We start from the raw sequence: 25,382 nt of genomic DNA, 5'->3' as shown, positions 1-25,382 counted from the left end.
GAGTGAAAAATAGACATCCATTGTTCAAAGAATTACAACACTCTTCCTCTTACAGTGGTCTCATGTTATTTTTCTTGCAATAAGAACAGTGGGATTGTTCGACTGTGTTGTTCCCCAACTGGTTGAATAATAATAACAATAATAATAGTGGTGGTAGCTGATCATTCTTGTCCGTGGCCGAGTGACCTGTGCAAGTATGTAGGTTGAATTCTAACCATTCGGTGCTTATTTCAACTAATGCCACGTTCCTTTTTCTAGGTCTTCAAATAATTCACAATGTAGAGGTATCTTTAGTAATAAGAAAAAAGGTGCACCTCGGAGATCCATCTCACAAAAGCAAAGACTTCTTAAAGTGCACTTCTGAGCTTTAGAACCCGAAGGAGTTATCTCTCCTAGTTATTAAATGTGCAGATAATGAAATCTGTAATTTCGATTTCCAGCACAGTTCTCTCCAAGGTTCTGCAACCTTCCAGTAAGCGCGGTACTTATACAGCAGTACACGGCGGAGTAATGCCGAGCTTGTGAGTTCAAGACTCACATGGAGCAGTTTTGCCTGTGTTTTCAGCTGCAGAAACTTAACATCCATTGCCCTAAGATTGTCAAAAAGCAATTCCTTCTCTTTCATTTGAAGTCAGATGAAGAGGAGTCCCAACAAAAGCAGCTAGCAGCAGTGGGATTTGAACTCACACCCCAAAACAGACTTACGCCTTGACCCAGTGTCTTAGACCACTCAGCCATGCTACCTGTCATAGTAGGCCTCTTTGTCTCATTACTTGCTCGGAGAAAGCCGGGTGGCTTTTGCTCTTGTCACCCGACTTAGTGGCATTATGACCGTGGAAACGACTGCACCTGCTTTTTTCTGAGATGCTTCCCCTCTCATGGGGAGATCTTGACTTCTTTAACACTTCTGGATAAAGTTCTTCTGTGGAGCAGGCTTCAGACCTCTGCGTACAGCACCTTTGATGCCATTTTATTTTTACAGCAGCCACATCTGAAAAGTTATGTTTTTTAATTTTTATTTGAACAACAAAATTAAATTCAATACAAACAAGAACACATATAACATATTAAGAAAATCGTCAGGGGCACATGCTATAATACAATTACACTTTATGAAAAACGATTACACAAGGTAAATAAAGATAAGGTACGCACAGCTTGTTCTTACATTTCAAAAGAGTCCGTAAATACTCCTTTACGTCTATTTTGAACTGTTCAAACGTAGGACTCTTCCCAGACCATTTCACTTTATACCACATTCCTAAACGAGGATACATCTCCTGTTTTAGAACTATTTTGGGCGATATGGCTTATACAACACACCCACAGTATTCTAATGGTGGACTGCAGATCTGTGCTATAGTTCAGTCGAATTCGAAGGATCCAGCAATCGTACTGGATTTGACTGGGATTCTGAAATGTCTCTTGCAAAAGTATTCGGGTGTAGTGTGCTCTCTGAAGGCACCAGTTCTGTAGGGTTTGGGCATTTACTGGGACAATTATTAATTGTAGCAGTAAATCACAAAATGATTCTTTTAATGGCTTTAGAATCCAACCATGCGATATAACTCAAACAACGCACACACACAGGTACTAATACAGGAGGATACATTTATTAATACATAGAATATGCATGTAAACCCTAACAGATCTTATCGAGAGGGTTATCAGAATCCAAAAGGTATATATTCAATGAGTTACGAAGAGTTACATATATCAAGAGGACATACGTTCAGTATATCATTCATTTAGAACGTTTCGTAAATGAACTTGGTTATAACATCTACATTGGATACTCAAAACAAGTACATAACTCTTAGGAATTAAATCGATATCAATTGGTTGGGATAACAATTGAATTCTCGAGCTGTAATGCATTGAAGTTGAATACTCATCCAATCTCTGGGGATTCAGATCTCCTGAGGGCTCTCTGGCTCCGTGCCAGGCTGTGCTGTGCGGCTTGCGACGGTGCGCTGCTGACGCTCATTGACCGGCTAGTTAGTGTTGGCTTTAACTAGCAAAGTTTGTGCACAGGAGAAAAGATTACTGTGGGTCCCAGCAAGTCAGGAAGAGGACCGGTTCGTTCCTGATGAAGCGCTAGTTCTGAATAGTGATTCAGCTGTCCACAGTTCCGACCTGTTCACGAGGCTTGCTGCTGATGCTAACCTCGGGTGGATCCTCTGGTTACTCTCTGGCAACCTCCGCTCTAGACTCTTAGAACAAAGGAAAGTTCTGGCACTCGGACACACTGGCCGTTCCGTGGTTGTCCGGGCTGAGTCTCAGGATGGTCAGGAGGCGCGCTGCGAGAATGCCTTTCCCTTGGGAGCCTTCTGCTCCTGGGCTGTCCTGCCCTGGAATTCTCCTTTGAATTGTCCGAAAAAGTTCACAGAATTCTCTCAGGCTCTCTGTGTTGCCTGTTTTTACCTGGAGGAACTTCAGCTCGTTCATTGGCTGAAAGTTCCATGGGCATCAGAGTCCCACGTGGGTTACTCGGCCCTACCAGTCCCTGATTGGTTGATCAAGGTGAGATATGAGTCACTTACTCCTGACACTTAGGAATGCAGTCCAGATGTCCATCTGGCACTCCCTAGACAGATAGGCGCCAATGGATGACCATTGATCATGATAGCCAGGCTTAGCTAAGTGCATCCCCCTTTGGGAGCTGTCCCTTATCAAAAGAAAATATCTTTAAATCAGCCTGCATGAATAGTTTCTCTGTGGCTGCACCACAGAGATGAACAGAGATTTGAGGCCTCATTTGGGAAAGCACCGCAATACTTAATTCTGTCTTCCTAACAAGCATTGCCGCTACACGGGTTTGCTTCAACCTTTGATAAAAAAAGTGATCTGATCTGAAACTACCCAGCTTACAATCTCTGAGGTAGTTGTCACTAAACTCGGACGTGATGTGGCACACATGTGCCGTGTGCCTTTACTTTTGTAAAAAACTGGTATCGGGAAAAGTTTCTTAATATTTCTTTTGATTAGCATGGAAGAAAATGTGATCATTACCTATGGAATTTCCCGCCAGCGTGGAGCTTGAATTCACAACCTTGAGATTCAGTGTTCAAGAGTCACAGAAGAGGTCGGCCTGGTCTTCAGTTTGCCAACGATAAGCTCCGGCAGTGCTCCTCTGTAAAGCAGATTGTTCGGATCGGTTATGTGGGACGGCACTTCGATACTAAGATCGTTTTCAGCACACACATGGTTTCCCCCCTTCACGCAAAAAACATAGACGAAGGAAGCTCTCTTGTCTTGGGCTGCTGACTCCCGGATTTAAAGCGCTCTGGGTGCCAGCTAAGTCTCTAACAAGCACACTATAAAGACAGGAATTACACTTTGCTCACGTCACGCATGGAATGGCGAGGCTACTTGTTCCAATATTATCTAGTCTCACCTCATATGGTGCCGATTCCTGGTTTTCATTTAAGAAAGAGCACTGCAAACACCGTAAACAGTGCAAAACGTGTGATGAAAGAAGTCTTTTCCCCCCTTTGTCTAACGCAGAACACAGCGGAGTCATGCCGAGGGTTGTGAGATCAAGATTTCAGTGGAGCACTGTCGTCTACGTCTTTAGCTACATGAGTTGGACATCCTCTTGTACACGGAAAGCAGATTGAGATCCTCTCACATGAAAAGTGCCAGATAAAAGCCATTTCTCTTCCTTTCTCTTAGTGCTGGAGCTATCGCATGTAAATGAGGCAACTTGCAAGGCGAGCAGGCTCGGTGCACACCGAACGCAGATGTCTCAGAGCAGTTGAGACGTGTCCAAGTGGCTGTCAAAGGACAGCCCTTTGCCGGCACTGTGGCTTAGTTGGCTAAAGCGCCTGTCTAGTAAACAGGAGATCCTGGGTCCGTTTCCCAGCGGTGCCTTTCTTCCTGTCTTACTGTACAGAATTTATCCTTACGGGCAAATCCCATGCCTTTTAATTCAGGTGAATGCAAGTGTTCGTTTCCTTTCTGGAACAACTTGTTTTGAAAGAAATCTATACAGCTTGCGAAAGATGAAACACAAATCTTGCTTATCAGTGAAGAAGAGGTACTCCGAGCAGGCCAGCTAATACCAGCAAAGTTTTTTTTTTCACCCTAACCCAGAGAATGGAGAAAAGCGAGGCACCTGTGGCTCTGCAGTGTAATCAGTTCGCGAGTTCCGCGGTTAGCTGAAAGAGTGGTAAATGGAGCTCGCCCCAGCCCGTCCTTATTCTTTTAAAGAGGATAAAAAATTAACTTTGCCGCCATTACTACCAGCTTTAAAAGACTGCCATGGGCACAGAAAAAAACACACTACAGATGACTTTTCTGGAACCGAAGCAGAGATTCCTTTACGAACCAACTGATAAAGCTCAGCCAGTGAATACTGTTAACAGAATGTGAAAGCACGATCAACTTTGTAACTGCAACCACAGGAAAAACAGCAAGAAGCAGGCTCCATTCCCCATTTAAATCTGTCGTGCGAGGCATGCTTTTTGAACGCATGAAGTAAATCCCACGATCGCTTTTGAACTTGGACAAAGTACTTCCAAAGGAGCGCTATGCGCAAAGATTTAACAAGCTCAACCCCCGCCAACGATTCGGTGTGAAGAAGCAGAACATTCAAGTTTCACAGACAGAAGCAGCACGCCAGCACAGCCAACATTAAAACGGAGGGCACACTACGATTTGCATTGACACAAAAGTGATCTGGGCAGACGTCGTTCCCTGCATAACGCAAAAAGTGGCAAAGCGCTTTTGGGTTGAGAGGACGCAAGAAGGTTTTTGTTTTGTGCCTTGATGTCAAGCTGAGAAAGTATCTTTAAACACTTTGCTTAGTTTCTCGAGAGACTGCCAAAAAGCAGTTCCCTCCCTTTCGTCTGAAGTCAGCTGAAAGGGGGTCTCGACAGAAGCACCTGGCAGCGGTGGGATTTGAACCCACGCCCCCGAAGAGACTGGAGCCTTAATCCAGCGCCTTAGACCGCTCGGCCACACTACCCGCTGTGCGCTGTCTCTTTGTCTCATTACTTGCCGGGAGGAAGCCGGGTGGGTTTTGCTCTTGTCGCCCGACTTAGTGGCGTTATGACCGTGGAACCGACTGCACCTGCTTTTTCTGAGATGCTTCCCCTCTCATGGCGAGATCTCGACTTCTTTAACACCTCTGGATAAAGATCTTCTGTGGAGCAGGTTTCAGACCTCTGCGTACAGCACCCTTGATGTCATTTTATTTTTACAGCAGCCGCATCTGGAAAGTTGTGTCTTTTACGTTTTATTTGAACAACAAAACTACATACAATACAAACAAAAGCACATATAACGTATCAAGAAAATCATCAGGGGCACATGCTATAATACAATTACACTTTATGAAAAACGATTACACAAGGTAAATAAAGATAAGGTCCGCACAGCTTGTTCTTACATTTCGAAAGAGTCCGTAAATACCCCTTTACGTCTATTTTGAACTGTTCAAACGTAGGACTCTTCCCAGACCATTTCACTTTATACCACATTCCTAAACGAGAATGCATCTCCTGTTTTAGAACTATTTTGGGTGGTATGGCTTATACAACACACCCACAGTATTCTAATGGTGGACTGCAGATCTGTGCTATAGTTCAGTCGAATTCGAAGGATCCAGCAATCATACTGGATTTGACTGGGATTCTGAAATGTCTCTTGCAAAGGTATTCGGGTTTGCTTGAACCTTTAATAAAATAGTGATCTGAAACTACCCAGCTTACAATCTCTGAGGTTCTTGTGGCAAAGCACAGTCATACCTGACCTGTCTGGAATGACTACTGAGAGTCTTTATCCAGAAGCGACGGCACCACTCCCAGTAGAATGAGAGAGAAATACAGCATGACATGGGGAGTCATGGGGCTCCCACAGTTTGTTTTTCCTCATGTTACTGATTTTTTCACTAACATTTTGATCTTTTCACAATCAGACCTTTTTTCACATTTAATCAAATCTTTTAACCAGCAAACCAGTTTTATCGGTTTGTGAGGTTTGTGAATGCGTGCAGTAAGTCCTTATTGAACTAGGACAAAATATTCCTGATGGAGTGCTGTGCGCAAACATTGAATAAACTCGACCTTTGCAGATGATTCGGCATGAAGAAGCAGAAGATTAATTTTTCACAGACAAGCAGCACACCAGTACAACCAATATTAAAATTTAATTGACAGCTCACAAACATTTGCACTGACACAAAGGTGATCTCAACTAAATGGAGAGAGGATTCTGTGTTAATTGTGCTTCTCCTGGGAGAGGTCAAGTTGAGAAGTTCATGATAAAAGGGTGGTAAATATCCTGTCCAGGAATATCGGGGCTGTAGGGGGTCAGATCTATAGATGTAGTAAACACATTAGTGGAGACGGTGTGTCTGGTCTCTGTGAGAGAGCCTGGCGGGAAGAATAATCTGTGGTCTGGGAAGAAGAGACCCTCGGAGGCGCTCCACACAGGAGAGAATGAAAAAAATATATATTTTTCAGGGACGCTGATTTTTCTCTTTGAGGGAATTAAAAGCATGTATAGCGAGTGACTTCGTGGCGCAACGATAGTGCGTCTGACTCCAGCTCAGAAGATTGCGTGTTCAAATCACGTCAAGGTCAGCTGATGGGTTTGCAGGTGCTGCTGGTGCCCAACCCGGAAATTACACCACGCTGTTCAGTTTTATCTGTACACCACATAGGTAATCTGAACGAAATAACAGAACAGTACAGAACACGCAGTCAGGAGCTTATGCAGCGTTTCATCTTGAACACGACAAGAGAAAAGGCACACTGCACGTCTGCGAAACATCACGTCTGACTTTAGAGAAAGTGACATCAGAGAATGGAAGTTTCAGACCGCTTTTTTGTTACAGGTTCAAGCAAACCTGAAAGTTAGGGAGTGTTTGGTCACTTTTGTATGAAAAAGTGTCTGAAGCCTGTAATTATAATTTGCCCTTTTTTAATTGTGGTTGAAATCCACTCCCATGTACCAAGACCTTACAGTATATTCATGTTTACTTAAATGACTAACTATTGGACATTAGTTGGTGTTTTTTTTGTAACGATTTGCTATTTCATGCAGGAAAGAAAGGAACCCAGACCCAACGTTTGCTTTCAGGTGCGGTTCATTTACATAACGGACATATATTTCTGAGGAGCCTGATTTAAATCACACAACCCCGGTAGAAGTCGAATCGACAATCTTATAAACCGAAATCAGACGCGTTATCCATTAAACCACTAGCCCGTCACGTAACTCAATTGCACCATGGTGAGTTCAGCGCCGCTACTAGTAATACCCCACCCCCATCTTAAATTTCTACGTGAGAAACGTGTTTTCTACATTTTTATCAGTTTTAAAAAATCATCACTTTTAAGCAGACAAAGCCTTTATGTGTCGCTCTGAATTTCTAATTGATTTAGAATTCCAAGAAAAAAGAGTTTTGTTCCACAACGGCGTGAAATGATCACGTCTTTCACTCTACTTCTCTCTAGTAGTAAAGCAGATCTTGCTAGGTGAGCATTTGCTCCGGTAAATTAGGTCACTTTTCATGTTAACTCACTTCTTCTAAACACAACATTTCCTGGTGCATGTTTTCTCCATGAAAAAAGACATTTTCCCTTACATGATTTCTCGTTTTGTTTCATCAAAGAGTACAGAAAGAAGAAAGAAAGAAAGGAAAAGTGTCGTAAATGAACTCTGTCGCCCTTGGGAGATGTCAAGCGCATTGGACATGAAAAGTGCACAATAAAAGCCATTTCTCTTCGTGTCGGGACTCCTATTGAATGTAAAGGAGGGAACGTGCTCAGCCAGCCGACTCAGCGCTTACTGAACGCAGGTGTCTCAGAGCGGTGTGTCCAAGTGGCAGTAAAAGAGGAGAATTCTGACGGCGCCGTGGCTTAGTTGGTTAAAGTACCTGTCTAGCTAACGGGAAATCCTGGCTCCAAATCCTAGCAGTCCATCGCCTGTGTTGCACTGGACACCCTGTAGATCATCAAAAGCATATTGAGCTCCTTGGTAATGAAATTGCCGGATAAAAGCCATTTCACATCCTTTCTCAACATGCTCAGCGAGAAGGCTCACCGCACACCGAACGAAGATGTGACAGAGCAGTGTGTGCAATTGGCTGTAAAAGGGTACTGCTTCGCCCTCGTTGTGGCTTAGTTGGTTAAAGCTCCTGTCTAATAAACAGGAAATCCTGGGTTCAAATCCCAGCGGTGCCTTTCTTCCTGTCTTCTCGCACCGTTTATTGATATAGACAACATGCTTCTGCATTATGTTTAAAAGAAGTGTTCATTTCCTTTTTGGCACAGCTTATTTTTCAAGAAATCCACACATTGCGAAAGATAAAGTGCTCATCTTTCTTATCAATGCAAAAGAATTACTGCCAGCTGGCAAGAAAATGACAACGATTTGTTTTTACTTTAGCCAAAAATCTGTGAATGTAGAAAAAATACGACATGTGTTAGTTTCTATGCCACACTCAGGGTGTCCTTCAGTTAAACACAACGTTGGTAGATCAAACGCACGCAGAGACACACTTCGAATTAATCCGATCTAAACATTACCTTCTCTAAATGTGATTGAGTTTCTTTCCACGTCCTTAGCCATCTTGATGTTTGCAGAGATTTTCAACTTTTGACACGAGTCAAACTACGAGTAAATAGTTGAGTACCTAAGTCAATATCACCGGGAATGTGAAAATAAATGTAAACATCAATATTTCTGCTGTCTCCTGAGAAACACAAGTATAGAGTCAAAACACAATAAATAATGCTAAAAAATTATTCAGTTACATCCCCTTTAAATATGTATTTCCTTAATATCAGTTCTCTTCCCTCCCCAGGACACTTGCAAATTCACTATAGCATATTAAAAGCTGTGTGTAAGTCTTACATGTGTTCTGTCACATCTGGGTGTTAAATTAATAGATGTGTTGTGTTATTTAATATGATTTGACTCCACGCTTGTGTTTCTCGGGAGACAGCAGAAATATTGGGGATTTGCGGCTACAGAAAATAATGTGAACTTTACAGGCTAAAGTAAGGTTACGTTAAAGAAACAAAAACTTATTGTCACCCTTTTTAACGTGATTTTTTAAGACATTTGTTCGGAATAGTATATCTTCTCGTGTCTTTGGCTGTTATCCTACAATAACGGTGGTGAAATAGCAGGAATGTGCGGAAAGAATCGGAGATTGAACAGAAGACTCATCCAGTCGATAGTAAGGTTGTGTAGGACCGCACACACTACGATGTCAGTGTTGAGTAGCGTGGTTTAAAAGCTTCTTCACGAACCAGGAAGGAGTAGAAACCTAAAGTCTTCTGATCCGTAATCAGACACGTTATCCAGTGTGCCATTGGCGTTTGCATCGCGTTCCCATACAGCACCACATTCAGTTCAGAGCCGCTACTATTCATGTGTTTTGTACGTGTGTCTAGTTACTACGTCTTTCATTATGTCTGGTTTAAAATAATGTATCTTTAAAACAGACAAAGAGTTTATGAGTCTCCCTGAAATTCACACACGAAGAATAAAAGATATCGCGTTTAAAAAGAATACAGAGATGCCGGCGATAGAAAACGGAGCGTCTTAAGTGCGCGCTATCACTGAACTAAACTCCCGATCGGTAAGTTTGTCGGCGGCTTTTTAATTGTGTTAGGAAGAGCAAACAGTCCACAGTGTACATTTTAAAGGTCTAAGCAAAACAGTCAGACGTGAGGATTATTCAGAACAGGAGCCTCTACTTCTTTGTATACTGAGCTTTCGGGTGAACATCAAAGTGAAAGACAAATTCGCAATTTTCACTTTTTGATTAAGGAACAAGAAAACACCATCCTTCGAGCTGGATTCAAACCAGGGACATAAGAAATGCCCACTGTTTTTGTTTACAGTCTTAAGATCTAGTAACTGAGCTATCGAGAGGTCGAACAGCAAATGCTTTGTCACACGTGTAGCCCAATGTAGTTTAGTGTTCCTCTTTATTTAAATCCCAGTTCGACATCAAAATACTCACTCCCATAGTCTCGTTCAGAAGAAGAAATGGACCAGGCTTCCACTGTATAAACGTCCAGAGTTCTTAACGTAAAACGTTTGAAGGGACATCAGTGCTGGCGGAAATTGACCCTTTTTCTAGTGGGATCAGGATCATATAAAACCATTCTTTTGGCTTGAGAAGAGGATCATGGAGACACTCAAAACATCCCTGTCTTTGCTTCTTTCAAGGACGAATGGAGTATTGAGCTGCAAGCATCGGTTCAAATCAAAACTCTCTGCTACTGCAGTTGCTTGTCTGAGAGTTTCTTCAAATCTTTCAACTGAACGTTGATATCAAGGGATATTGACGGTAATATCATACGGATTTTGGTTTTCTTTTGATCGAAAATTGTATTAAAATACAAGCCTCTTTCACATTTGTATAATACTTTCCCTTGCATCCTCAGATAAAAATTCTAAATACCACAAAGTTACAATATATGGAATAGCATTTATTTTAAAATGTATTTTAAAATTTGCATTTAATTAGAGCTATATTTAGAGCTTAGTAAAGATAACATTGCTAATATTGATGGAGTAGAAATGTAAGATGAATTGATAGCTTTTTCTGAGCTAAAAAGTCCTACAACGCCTCCTGTAACAGGTAAGGACTCATAGCAAGACATTGCTATTGCATTGCGCATTTTGCAGATACGACCAGTTTCTGCTTCTGGTGAGTGCATTTTTTCCAAACTGAAATTAACAAGAACATTTTCAAGATGCGCCATGTCCCTAAATCGTTCATCAGGACTACTATTAATATCAGGTGAAAGCAGTACAAAGCATAAATTTAACCTATTAAGAGACTATATCTGTCAGCTACTGCTGTAAGCCATGTTCAGCCAACGCTAGAAATATTACTGCTCTACTACAGTAGCTAAAGAAAGCAAGTCAGACTTAGAAACGGATCACAAGTCGAAGACATAAACCGACGAGAATGGGATTCGAACCCACGCGTGCAGAGCACAATGGATTAGCAGTCCATCGCCTTAACCACTCGGCCACCTCGTCACGAAAGCTATCTACCCTTGGGCATGATTTTGGTCGGCGACCAGGCTCAGCGCACATCGACCTCAGATGTCTCAGAGCGGTGTGTCCAAGCGGCTGTATAAGAATAGGTAATAGGTTTATTCCATGCTGGAAAAAAGAAGAAAGAGACAACAACGTTTCGGCCGTGGAGCCTTCTTCAGGTGTGAGAGAGACAGGGCAGTAGGCAAAGGTAAAGTAGCGGGAGAACAAAGGTTTGAGGGTGGGTACCCACCTGTATAAGAATAGTGTTCTGCCGGCGCTGTGGTAAAGCTGGTGAAAGCACTTATTTCATAAAGAGGAGATCCTGGATCCGAATTCCAGCGGTACCTTTTTTCCTGTCTTGTTTTACAGAACATGTAATTTGGGACACTCAAAGAGGTCTTGATTTGGTTTAATGCGTTTATTCATTTCCTTTGCAGAACAACTTGCTTTTTTTAAAATCATATAGCTTGCGAAAGATGAAATGCGAGCGAATTTTTTTGTTCACCAAAAGTATGTAAATGAAAAAAAGCAAGGTGTAAGCATTTCTGTGGTGCAACCTGTTAGCGTGTTTGGCTATTAACTCCAAGGTGGGTTTTTTGATCCCACCCAGGGACGCACTTCTTCCTATAGTAAACATCATCGCCGCAAAAATTTAATTGTTCCGCAAAACCTGAACTATTTTGATATTTGCAGTAGTAAACAATTGAGTACCAGAGTCAACATTACCGGCAATTTCCAATAATTACGGACATTGGCAATTTCCAAGCAGTTAGTATTCACCCATGGAATTATAGGTTCCAGTGGGTGGCGGGAGAATTCACTTATGCTCCCGTTGCATCTTCAGCTAAAGTAATTTAAAATACATAGCAAAATTGTTTGAGAACTTGACAAGCAAAAACGACAGATCGCCGAAGTTGTATTTTAATATTTTCGTATATTTACTTTAATTTGAATAGAAATGTTAACATAAACGCTGTTCAATATAATGTAATTTTGTTGTACTTTTAAAATATTTTAGCTGAGGATGCGAGGGGGGCTATTACACCTTGCCAAATATCTAAATAACTGTAAAATAGGCTGGCATTTTAATAAAACAGGCGATCAAAAGAAAGCTACAAATAGTACGGTATTATGCTCAATATCCCTCGATATTGAAGGTCAGATGAAGAACTTGAAGAAACTCTCAAAGAATCAACGGCAATAGCAGAGGATGTTGATTTTGAACCAACGTTTGCACCTCAATTATCCAGCAGTCTTTGCTTGACAGACTTCCTCAAGATATTCGGTGTTCTATACAGAAAATCGAAAATTAAAAGTGCTAATGTGCCAAGAGGGGTGGCCCGAGGCAAAGACTGCGGTAGAGGAAGAATAAGCTCCGCACGATAACGCGTGTCTAATACTCGGCCTCTGAAAGGCATCATATTCGTTGAACTGCCTCCCAGCTGTGACTCTTACACGAATTTCGCGGTACGTGTGTACGAGCTTATAATTCAGGAATATCAATGGTCAGACGTTTATGGTGGGTTTGTGTTTTGTATTATTTAGTGAATGGAAAAAAACATTTTCAAAAAAAGCTCGAATGAAATAATAAAAAAAGTTTATTTGCCTGTTTGTTGTAACAGCTGTGCCAAAAATATTCATCTACATCAGAATAGTACCTGAACGTGACTGGACCTTGTTGGATTTTAGGAAATTTATTTTTGCACATCTTCGCCTACGATCAGGAATACCTTCCTGTTTTCAGCGTATTTATTGTTTCTACCTGTGATCTCGGAAAGGAAGACCCACTACCTGTGAAATAGGTAAAACCGAAATATTCTGGGAATTTGCTGTGGTTTGAGAGGAGTGTATGAAGGTATTAAAGGAGAGAAGAGACGCGCATTCCGCAGGGGGAGCACAAAACCATGAACCCCGCCTGTGTCTTTTCTTATATAACCGCTGAGCCCGGACACAGCGTCTCCAGCCAGTGAAATACAGGATAAACCGCAAGGAAAACAATGTTTCTTTTAATAAGTCTTCTTCTGGTTTTCTATTTCGGTCTTTCACATTTGAATGCATACTTTGCAGTTAATCTTTCCTCGATTACAGGCAGCCCAAACAGTTCTTAAGGCAGACATCGAAGCCTATTTGACTTTCTGCTAATCACATAAGTGTTCAAGAAGTACTTCCCTGACCATCATGTGCCCCCAAGCCGGTTTCTCCGTTTTCCTCTTCCTGTCGTTGTCAGCAAGCACAAGAAGACAGGAAAAACGCAAGGCAGGGAAAAGACGGTAGCTGTCAGAAGTGGGATTTGAACCCACGCCTCTATTCAGAGACCAAAACACCCAAGCAATGGAAAAACATGAGCCCTTAAAACTGGCGCATCAGACCACTCGGCCATCCAGACAAGCTACAGAAGTTGGTGTGCTGGAAGCACAAGTCATTCACAAAACTGAGAAATGGTTTGCTGGAGAAGCGCCAAGTTGCCTGTTGTAGCCTAAACGGATCGAGGAAATCAAATTTTCGGATCGATTCAGAGTGTGCTTTACAGCCATTGTGTTATATTTTGATCTGCTAGGGTGCAGTCGTCTTCACAATCTGGATTATCTCATAAAGAGCGACGTCAGTGTAAAACAGCTATCATTTTTAAGAACAGACGTTGTATTGCATATTAATAATTGATTTATTTTCCTGATTACAATACAGTATACTTTCCTGATTGCAATGTATTGTGAAGCATAAAAGCCAGCTGCATCAATCTCTATTACGCGTCATTTATGAAGGCGTTTCAAATAGCAGCCAGTGCAGTACTTTTGGAGCATGTATTACATTGTAAATAGTCTTATTTAAATTCACACACTGTTATTTAGACAGCGCAAACCAGTCTGACCTCCTTCAACTTTCTGTGCTCGCTGAGTAGATCTTAAAGCAGCTGCAGCCAGAGTAGCCGTAATGGCAACACAGTGCTTGGAGTTCGGCTACTCTTATTTCTTCTGCAGAACCACCGGCATCGGAATATACTGATCCGCATAAGAAGCGCTTTCGGTTTCTGATCGTTTTTATTGAGCGCTGCTCTAAACTTGCTCGTACTTGTTTTTCCCATGAAAAAAGACATTTTTCTCATTACATGATTTCACTTTTTTTCTTTTCAACAAGTAGAAAGAAATAAAATATAATTCCGTATAAGAGACACAGGTTGGATGGTTGGTGGTCTAAGGCGTTGCGTTTAGGTTGCAGCTTTTCCTGGAGACTTTTGTTTAAACCCCACTTCTGACAACGTAGAAACGATAAAATCCCTAGGTAGAAAGCATCTCGCATTTCACGTGTTCAATGTTAATTGTCTCAGTGGTTGCCTCAGTGAATGATGGACCTTCTCTCTTGCAGGGTGACGGAAACTTCTTCAGAGAGGGAGTCTCTGGAGTTTACAGCCAGTGCAGTTTCTCCTGGAGACGTATGTTCAAATCACACTTCTGATGAAAAGCTTTTCTCGTTAGAGTAGAAACGATAGAAGCCTTAAGTGGGAAAAAAAATCACGGCACGGCTTTTCTTCATCAAGAGCCGAGACAACAGAAACAGACTTCAAACTGACATGAATTACTTCATGAGCGTTTATGACCGTCTTTAAAAAGCTGAGAGCAGGCGAAAACGTCATTGGAAATGAGGAAATGTCTGCTGACTGTAAACAGAGCTCACGCTCAGCTGCGAATAAGCGCTCCTCTTTAGTACAGTGCTGAGTGCCTACGTTTGCTGCGGGGGAGACCGGGGTACTTTTCTGTGACAGGGCGCTGGTTTAATTTTTTAACAACCTGACTCCACTTAAAAGTGTGTACTGTGTACTAACTTTCGAACTACTTAGTGCGGTAGAATATGGAGATCATCTCTAGCTCTGAGCTCAACTGCAACAAGAAGTCGTGCTGAACAAAGTCAGAGTCCAGCTGAACGTGTGCTCAGTGTGGTGCTCAGGACACGGGAGCATTGTTGTGGTTCTAATTAGCACGAACTGCAGGGGCTCTGAATCAGAACGTTTCAATTTATCTGTTCAGTAAATTAAAATGCAGGACACGTTAAAATCGGATTATGACTATATAACCGAATGTCCCTCACAGTTTAAAAGATACCAGTAAGGACACACAATTACTAATGCGATACTTATTGGAAATAGTCCCAAAACAAGCACGTATCGCAGCTGGTAGACCCCTGTAATAATTTTGCAGTGACAGAACACTTTGAAGATTTGCAATCTATTTAAATATGAATTTTCTAAATTTCAGTTCTCTTCACTCCCTGGCATAACTGAACTCTCACCTTCACATACTAAAGGCATTACATGCATTAGCTGTGATAATGCTTCTAAGAAGCACAGAATGACATTTAGTTTTGTTCCTCATTTCCCCCAAGAAAAAAAAAGGAGTCAATTTCCGCCTGGAATGATTGATGCCCCATCAAACATGTTTTAATATCCCCGGAAGTTTATACGGTAGAATCCTGGTTTGTGGCTTAAATTCAAGGTAAAAAAGACTAAGGAAACGAGTTGGAAACAATGTCGATCTGGGATTTTACTCATCTGGAACATTTCACTACATTGGGCAGTATGTGTCAGAGTGCAGCTCCTGGTATCCCTTCGATAGCTCAGTTGGTAGAGTAGGAAACTGTAATGGAAACACTTGGGAATCCTTAGGTCGTTGGTTTGACTCCAGCTTGAAGGAAGGTGCCTTTTGTGTATTTTAATCAAAGAGTTAAAATAGTGAATCTGTTTAATTCAGTCGTTGATCAAAAGCTCAATAAACGACGAAGCAGAGGCTCCTGTTCCAAATTCAGCTCCCATCTGATTGTCTTGTTTTGGCCAAGATCTGATCTATGAATTAAGGGACTTCTCTGTCTGCTTTGTAATTCAAAAATACATTTTGTAATGCAAATGTCAAGTTTTTTGTAGATATAAAGGTGTTCTCTGTTTTCAAAGGATAGCTACTTAATTGGCTTTATGATTTGGTATTGATTTTGTATCGTTGTATTATTAACTTTGTGCTTTCTGTGTTTTTATCATTCTCACTCCCTGTGCTGAAAACAGAATTATCTCTTCCCCGAACATCGTCTACAGATCACTTGTGTGCTTTTAACCTTCTCCCAGCTACAGGCGAGACTGAAGCTGGAGATGTGAAGGCACCCGCTGGTGCATCTTCTCCAAATTTCACAATTGCAACAGACTTCTCTTTTTTTTTTAAAAGTAGATATAGCCCTGAAAAAAGCATTAGCTTTATCAGTTTTTACATTAATCGATTTTGAAACAAATATTCTATTTTTATTGCAATTTACATAATAATAATTATTATTATTATTATCGCTTAAACTTATATAGCGCTTTTCTGGACACTCCACTCAAAGCGCTTTACAGGTAATGGGGAATCCCACTACCCCCACCAATGTGCAGCCCCACCTGGATGATGCAACAGCAGCCATACTGTGCCAAAATGCTCACCACACATCAACAATCAGTGGGGAGGAGAGCAGAGTAATGAAGCCAGTTCATAGATGGGGATTATTAGGAGGTCATGACTGGTAAGGGCCAATGGAAAATTGGGCCAGGATGCCGGGGTTACACCCCTACTCTTTCAAGAGACGACCTGGGATTTTTAAAGGCCAGAGAGAGTCAGGACCTCAGTTTTACTTCTCAGCCAATGGACGGCACCTGTTTACAGTTTAGTGTCCCCGTCATTATACTGGGGCATGAGGACCCACATGGACCGCAGGGTGAGCGCCCAGCGACAGAAACCAGATGGTACCGTGTGTCGGGCTCGGCTGCGAGCAGGACAATGACGTCACGGGGACAAAGTAGAAAAAATCAAAACAGTTCTGTAAAAGACCTGTGTCAGCTGTCGGTTAGCAGTCTGGACTCTAAATCCATCGATCTGATTTCAAATCTCTCTAACACCTGAGCTGCGGCTTCTTTTGAGTAGTTATTCAGGAGAACACTATGTTGATTGTATAGATGAAACGTTTAATATATTCAGGTGGGTAGCTACTTCAGCATGCATATCTGCAAAGAAACAAGTAATGTTTGTATATAAATGAATGTCTCTGACAACTTAATGTTAGTTTTTAATTTAGTTTTAGTTTTACGATGTAGGTCAGGCGTTGACATATGCACAAACACACGAAATGTCTCACTCCTGATTCAGCTCATGCTTCATACGAGTGAAGTGATTCCTCCTGCTTCTCGTACAACCATATCAGAACAGAAGCCCGTGTCACCCAGCTCTGATTCAAGAGCGACTCACATCTTGACAGGGTGCCCCTTTGGTCAGAAAAAATAGTTGTCAGAAAATGTGAGAAAAGGAAAGTTATGTACAGTAAGCTTTCACACACAGCTCTCACACACAGCATTAGAGATTGGAATCTGATTGTAAAAAAAAAAACTGCCCGTCTCCCCGGCATTTAACGGTGCTGTTGCTTTTATTTTACATATTGTTAGCATTTTAATGAATTTTTAAAAGATTTATACACAAATCGCTAAATACGAAACGTAAAAAAACCAACTGTAAGCAATTGACCATTCATATTCCTGAATTTTAAATCCCTGTGTTTATCTGTGTCCAAGTGCCTGGTGCAGCTATTTTGAAAGCATACCTCAAGGAGGGCTTTACACGCAGTCTGGGGTATTTTCTCCTTTTACATTTTTGTGATTTTATATCGAACCTGGTATACTCCCAAAAGTGCACAGTAGCTTGTACTGTGTGCCCTGTTTGCCTTTGTAAGCGTTTGTTTAAAAAATAACTTCACAATACGATAAAAACAGAGAAAGCACAAACTTAATAATATAACGATTCAAAATCAAAACCAAATCATAAAGTCAATTAAGTACCTAACTTTTGAAAACAGACAACACATTATCTATAAAAAACTTGACATTTGTATCTATTTTTGAATTACAAAGCAGACAGAGCAGTCCCTGAACTTAAAGACCAGATTTGTTAAAATCCCTTGTACCAATTTAGATTGATCTTGATCAGAACACGACCATCAGACGTGAGGGGAATTCGGAACAGGAGCCTCTGCTTCGTCATTTATTGAGCTTCTGATCAACGTCTGAGTGAAAGTTATTTATTGTCTTTGATTAAAGTACGCAAAAGGCACCTGCGTACACCTTTTAGCTCATAAATTCATCGTACATTTATATCCCATCAATATAAACAATGTTATCTTTACCTAGCACTAAATGTAGCTCTAAATAAATGCAAATTTTAAAAAACATTTAAAAATAATTGCTATTCCATATATTGTAACTTTGTGGTATTTAGAATTTTTATCTGAGGATGCAGGGGAAAGTATTATACAACTGTGAAAGAGGCTCGAATTTTAATACAATTTCGATCAAAAGAAAACCAAAATCCGTAAGATTTTACCGTCAATATCCCTCGATATTGACGTTCAGTTGAAAGATTTGAAGAAACTCTCAAAGAAGCAACTGCAGTTGGAGAGATTGGATTTGAACCGATGTTCGCAGCTCAATAATCCATTCGTCCTCGAAAGAAGCAAAGGTTAGTATGTTTTGAGTGTCACCATGATCCTCTTCTCAATTCAAACGAAAGGTTTTATGTGATCCTGATCCCACTAGAAAAAGAGTTAATTTCCTGCTGCACTGATATCCCTTCAAATGTTTTATAAGAACTCTGGAAGTTTATACAGTAGAAGCCTGGTCCATTTCTTCTACTAAACGAGACTATGGGAGTGAGTATTTTGATGTCGAACTGGGATTTAAATAAAGAGGAACACTACACTACACTACACTTGGGCTACGCGTGTGACAAAACGTTTATTTTCTGACCCCTCGATAGCTCAGTTGCTAGCTCTTAAGACTGTAGAAAAAGCAGCGAGTATTTCTTATGTCCCAGGTCTGAATCCAGTTTGAAGGATGGTGTTTTCTTGTTCCTTATTCAAAAAGGGAAAATTGCGAATTTGTCTTTCACTTTGACATTCACCCGAAAACTCAGTATACAAAGAAGTAGAGGCTCCTGTTCTGAATAATCCTCACGTCTGATTGTTTTGCTTAGACCTTTAAAATGTACACTGTGGACTGTTTGCTCTTCCTAACACAATTAAAAAGCCGCCGACAAACTTACCGATCGGGAGTTTAGTTCAGTGATAGCGCGCACTTAAGACGCTCCGTTTTCTATCGCCGGCATCTCTGTATTCTTTTTAAACGCGATATCTTTTATTCTTCGTGTGTGAATTTCAGGGAGACTCATAAACCCTTTGTCTGTTTTAAAGATACATTATTTTAAACCAGACGTAATGAAAGACGTAGTAATAAGATACACGTACAAAACACATGAATAGTAGCGGCTCTGAACTGAATGTGGTGCTGTATGGGAACGCGATGCAAACGCCAATGGCACAATGGATAACGTGTCTGATTACAGATCAGAAGACTTTAGGTTTCTACTCCTTTCTGGTTCGTGAAGAAGATTTAAACCACACTACTCAACACTGACATCGACGTGTGTGAGGTCCTACACAACCTTACTATCGACTAGATGAGTCTTCTGTTCTATCTCCGATTCTTTCTGCACATTCCTGCTATTTCACCACCGTTATTGTAGGACAACAGCCACAGACACGAGAAGATATACTATTCCGAACAAATGTCTTAAATAATCAAGTTGAAAAGGGTGACAATAAGTTTTTGTTTCTTTAACGTAACCTTACTTTTGCCTGTAAAGTTCACATTATTTTCTGTAGCCGCAAATCCTCAATATTTCTGCTGTCTCCCGAGAAACACAAGCGTGGAGTCAGATCATATTACAGTACACAGCTGATAGTAATTTAAGTAGGGAGCTGCGTCACATAAAATTGCAGTAAAGCGCTTTAAATATGACTCTGAAGTACTGGGAAAGATGATTATTTTGAGCGTGCCTCCCAGGGTCTGCTACGAGGCTGAAGTTGGCTTCTTATTCGCCAGCTTCTTCGCGTTTTTCGTTCCACCTTAAATGCTGCTGCTGTGATGTTATGTCGCCTTTCGCCTGTAGATGGCTCTCTTCGATCAGTACTAATACGGCTGGAATACTGCAGACATCCTCAGTGAAAGGAAATATCCAAATAAATAGCGACTGTTCAAATCATATTTTTGTATGCAATATATTTCAGAAAATCGCAAACCAATTTTGAAAACTCACCATAACACGGACTTACACTGGGAAAAGGTGATTGTACTTTCTGCTTATTGCTACGGCCTTCCCCCCCAATTATGAAAATGTCTCACAGTTCTGACACCGACGTGTGAAAGACAATGTAACAGACTATCAAAATCCTGAAGTACAAAACATTTTAATGCACCAGTTTTTTTAAATATGACCCTCTGATCTTGGCATGTCAGAATACATTGGGAAAAAGTATGGCACGAATTGCACGAATTGCAATGGCACACATTGTTGAGAATATCACTGACCTTGCCGATATTTGCAGGGGATACGAATATTTTGTACATGTTGAACTACAACACGTAAAAATTGAGCTCCTTAGTCAATATCACCGGGAATGTCCAATAATGACGAACGTCAGTAGCTCCAAGGAAACTTAGAATCGCACATGGAGTTTTATCTTTGAATGGAGGGTGGGAGAATTCATTTATACTCTCGTTGCTCATTAGCTAAATTATTTTAAAAATATGAAACAGATTTGTTCGAGAAACTTGTAATCGCCTTAAAGAGAATCTTCTTGAAGATGTGCACCAGCTAGCTCTCCACTGTCAATTGACAGGACTTTAGAAGAAACTGTTCTCATACAACCAACATACAAATTACACATCTTAAGTCACATGAAGAGAAATCCTTGTACTAAATAACATAAAACTGTCGCTGTAAATTATCACCAAGCTGTTTTATGTGTCTGACCACCTCTTTCCTACTTTGCAGAGAGCACAATTCTTTCTGTTTCTTCATCGCTATTTTACTGTCTCTTTCCCCCACGTGGAGATGGATCCACAGCAGAAACTTTTGGTCCGTTCCTGTTACTCTGTCCGATTGAAAGAGCTGTATTAAAGGCACTCCCATCTCTGCAGGAAAGTTATTGCTGCTCTCAACACAATATACTGCAGCCAAATGTGATAGCGATACTGTCACTGCCTGTGGGCCACGTGTTCCTGTTGTCAGCCTATTATGTCATGTCCATCCACACCCAGAAACATTACTGCTGTAGCACAAGAGTTATACAGGCGCAGTCAATAGAGCATGAATCTCTTAATCTCAGAACTGTGGGTTCAGCCCCCACATTGGGTCCCTCTGTGTCAATTTGATCCCCCCAATCCTCCTAGCAGGACCTGATGGCGTAACAGTGATACCCAGTGCCTTATATGACCTTTACGTAATTCAGCTTTCTTTCCACTTGATTCAGATTTTGATCTGAAATAATCGGCCAAACAAGAGTTTGTCTAAATCGAGGGAGATCTGCTCACAAGCAAGTATTAAACACTTCAGCATTTACTGTTCGAATACCACATTTTGTCAAAACACTGCCGCTTCTTTAGCTAATAAGTAATGGTTTTTGAGCACGCATTGTATTGTTAATGCTTATATTAAAAAAGCATAAATTCACATAATGGAATTTGGACTGAACAAAGTAGTCCAGCCCCTTTACAACATTACATACCCACTGATTAAAGCTTAAAACTACAGCAGCAGGAGTAACAATAATGGCAACAACATGTTTGGAGTTCGGCATTTCATTTATTCTGCGGAAACATCGTATCGGAATGAACTGCCCGAGATAAAAGAGTAATTGCGGCTTCAGATCGTTTTTACAGAGCATTGCGTTGTTCTGTTCATGCTGACTACACGCTTTAAATTTGTCGTTTACTGCAAGAGTTGTTTTTTCTGAAATTCCTCGCATTTGAGCCAGCACTAAAATATTTCATTCCCGTCGCTGAATACATCGTGGAAACGGTATTTGCAACAGAATGCTGTCACACATGAAACCTTTTTGTTATTCGGTTCTGAAGTTTGAAAATGAAAATAAAACGGGGATCACTTCATAGACTTGAAAGAAGTCCAAGCAGCATAAAAACCCGCGAATTCTCACAAAGGCTGCACCTTTCTTCTGCTGCTTTTATAAATCAGCCTTAAACATTTGAATGCATACCTTACTGCTGCTAATCACATTCACGTGTTTACGAAGCTTTTTTCTGTCCGTTATGTTTTTGCTAAGTAGTTTCTCCGTTTTCCTCGTACTGTGATTGTCAGCGAGCACAACAAGACTGAAACAGTGTAAAGGCAGGTAAAAAAGACAGGGTAAAACGCCTGACTGTCGGGAGTGGGATTTGAACCCGTGCCTCTATTTGGAGAGCGAAACACAAAGCTTAAAAGACACGAATCTGTGAATTTGCTGTTTTAAAACGCTCGACTATCCTGAAGAAATGGGTGCTGATTGCACCAGTTGCATCCGATTTTCCGTAACTTTAGGACGATTGATACGACTGGACGAACAAAATTTGTGGCGTTTAGCATGACATGGAAAACGGTACCGGAGCATTCGGGTCCGGACTACCAGACTCAGAAACAGTTTTTACCCCCGCACTATCAAACTATTAAACTCCTAGCCTCTCTCACTCTCACCTATGATCTGAACCTCACAGTGCCTTCTTTCTTACCAAAAACCCAAACACACATTGAAAATCTACCTCTACCATACATGTCAAAAGCTCACTCCCCATAATTTCTATCCCTTTATTTCATTCTTTTGATGCATGTTTTTGCACATAACCTGTTACCTTTTTGTTGTTTTGCACACTGCCTGTTGTTGTTTTTTGCACATCGGCTGTTGTCTCTGTCTTTCTTTTGTAATACAATTGTATTGTTGTTGTGTTGTTGTGTTTTTTTCTTTGTACTACTTATGTCCGAGAGCTAGCTAAATAGCATTTCGTTATACCATATACCTGTGTATAAGTATAATGACAATAAACTTGAACTTGAACTTGACATAGTCTTGCAGGCAGTATATACGCATGCTGACGCAGCTACCCACCTGCACTATTATTTTATCGTTTACTCGTTTAAAAAAACACGGTCTTCTCGTTCCTAAGTCAGATTTTTAGTGCTTTCGAACGTTACTTCCAACCTGGACTGACAGCTCACCCGATCTGTTTGTGATCAGACCATGGAGTGGGGGGCTGTACCAAGCGCACGTTCCTTCCCAATGCTGAGGTGATCATTCGGAAGATGGGTGTGAAGAGAAACAAGCTTTGTCGACTAAAAAACAAGGCAGGATATGCAAGAATACTAATCACTGGCGACAGTTACGCTCTCTTACTATTCAGACTCCTACATTGCGAGTTTTTTGAAGACTTTGAAACTAAAGGAAAGCAGTGACAAATGAAACAGGCACAGGTGGGGTTTGAACCCACGATTTTCGGTTTACGAGACCGACGCCTTACCACTTGGCCACCGCGCCTTCAAACAACATAGGAATAATGTTGTTCAAATTATTTTTTTTCTGAATCTGGTTTACATCGCCTGGAGGCAGCAACAACAATAAAAGGGATACTTAACAAGGAGATACGCTGTAGCAGTGCGACTCCAACAGATGCTCCTGAAGAGACTGGAGGTTTAAGCCAGCTCCTTAGAGCGCTTGGCCGCGTTACTCTCAACAGCGGCTCTTCAGCTCTTGTTGTTTGACCTAGTGGTTTTATAACGCGTGGAAACGACCGCAACTTCTTTTTCTGAGATGCTTTCTCTCACGTGGTGAAATCTCGACCTCTTTGGCATCTCTGGCTATAGTTCTTCAGTAGAGCAGGCTTTCACACCTCTGCTTATAGTACCCTTGAAGTCATTTTATTTTTACAGGAAGACGCATTCCCTAACGATCTCTCCTGTTTTAGAAATGCTTCATAAGGCGTGTTTGATTCAACGGACAAACAGTATACTAATTGTACAATGCAGATCTATGCGGCATTCGTACTGGATTTGACTGGGATTCTGAAATACTTCTTGCAAAGGTATTCAGACTTTCTTGAACCTAGAATAAAAACACAGACCTGAAACTCCTTAGCTTCCAATCTCTGATGTTGCTCTCCTTAAACTCGGACGTGATGTTCTGCAGACGTGTGCATAATGTCCTGTTTTCTTACAGTGTAGACATTTTGCTGTTCACGCTCCGCATTCATCTGCTTTGTGCGTTGTCAACATGTAATGTCAGCCGTCCCCTGTTCTTCTATATCTCTAGCATGACTGCGTCCTGCTGCTCGGCTTTTGTTTGTAAAGTTTGAGCGAGCACCCCGTTCAGTGTCACTTTGTCACTGTGGTCAGAAAGCATTCTTGATTCTGCTTGAGCTGCTTCATGAATTCTAGCGACTTTAAGAGCTCTTTCTAAAGTCAGCCCTTCCTCCTGCAGCTCCGAGGTTCAGTAGAAGCGGTGGAAAAAGATGGGCATAAGCAAAGCTTCTCGGCGCGGCTGCCATACCCAGTGGGCATTGATTCGTCGAATATACGTATATTTACGGCGAAAATACGGCTATACGTATATATACGTCGCCTCGACGTATAATCAACGTCGAATTGCAACCGTAAAATCGACGACATGAATAAACGCATATATAACGTCGAAAACACATCTAACACAGTGCCTGAGGCTTTTTACTGTATGTATCGTGTGTGCCGCAACTAAGAGTATACGGCACTCTGCACAGTGTACGAAGTAAATTATTTTCGCAGTAATTAATTTATTATATTTACTATATTTATTATACACGTGTAAATTAATTACTGCGACACGATACATACAGTAAAAAGCCTCAGGCACTGTGTTAGATGTGTTTTCGACGTTATATATGCGTTTATTCATGTCGTCGATTTTACAGTTGCAATTCGACGTTGATTATACGTCGAGGCGACGTATATATACGTATAGCCGTATTTTCGCCGTAAATATACGTATATTCGACGAATCAATGCCCACAGCTTGGCATACAAGGGTTTTGCTGAGGGGGTCTTGCCACCTGCCCGAAAAAAAACAGTAAAATGTTTGAGTGCCTATAGAGTTTCTATTTTTATTTTCTTGAGAAAAGTTGATACCATTTCCTGGACACCCCGTCCCCCATCAGAGCTGGTGCCCAGGGAAAAATCTGTAGGGGGGCGTCTGAAATTCTGAGGGGGGGTGATATTTCGGTTGAAACGGAGCTGTACGGTGCAGCTACCCAAATGAAATCTCGTAGCTATGCCATTGGTTAGTGCTTCATGATAGAAGATAACGACTAGCAATCTGGTATTTGCGATGAAGTTCAGTTTCACATTTTTCGTCACTCTCACGGTTTGTATTGCCTGGAGCGAAAAGTACCATAAGCGTTCATTTTTGCAGCTACATGGACGTTCTGAATCGTTAAGAAAAAAATGTTGTAAAACCAA

The 25,382-nt window shown here is 41.2% G+C and overlaps 3 non-coding genes across 3 annotated transcripts; all 3 read right to left on the bottom strand.

Moving 5' to 3' along the window:
• Positions 1-4,887: 4,887 nt before the first annotated feature.
• trnal-aag (transfer RNA leucine (anticodon AAG)) lies at positions 4,888-4,969 on the bottom strand. The gene has a single exon. It is a non-coding gene; the product is annotated as a tRNA-Leu (tRNA).
• A 5,965-nt stretch (positions 4,970-10,934) lies between these two features.
• trnas-gcu (transfer RNA serine (anticodon GCU)) lies at positions 10,935-11,016 on the bottom strand. Its single transcript has one exon. It is a non-coding gene; the product is annotated as a tRNA-Ser (tRNA).
• A 12,345-nt stretch (positions 11,017-23,361) lies between these two features.
• trnat-cgu (transfer RNA threonine (anticodon CGU)) lies at positions 23,362-23,433 on the bottom strand. The gene has a single exon. It is a non-coding gene; the product is annotated as a tRNA-Thr (tRNA).
• Between the last annotated feature and the right edge of the window lie 1,949 nt (positions 23,434-25,382).

This window comes from Atractosteus spatula, unplaced genomic scaffold (assembly GCF_055471065.1).
Source record: "Atractosteus spatula isolate fAtrSpa1 unplaced genomic scaffold, fAtrSpa1.hap1 Scaffold_165, whole genome shotgun sequence".
Taxonomy (NCBI): domain Eukaryota; kingdom Metazoa; phylum Chordata; class Actinopteri; order Semionotiformes; family Lepisosteidae; genus Atractosteus; species Atractosteus spatula.
The sequence above is the reverse complement of the archived record's forward strand: the minus strand, read 5'-3'. Positions and strand labels throughout refer to the sequence as shown.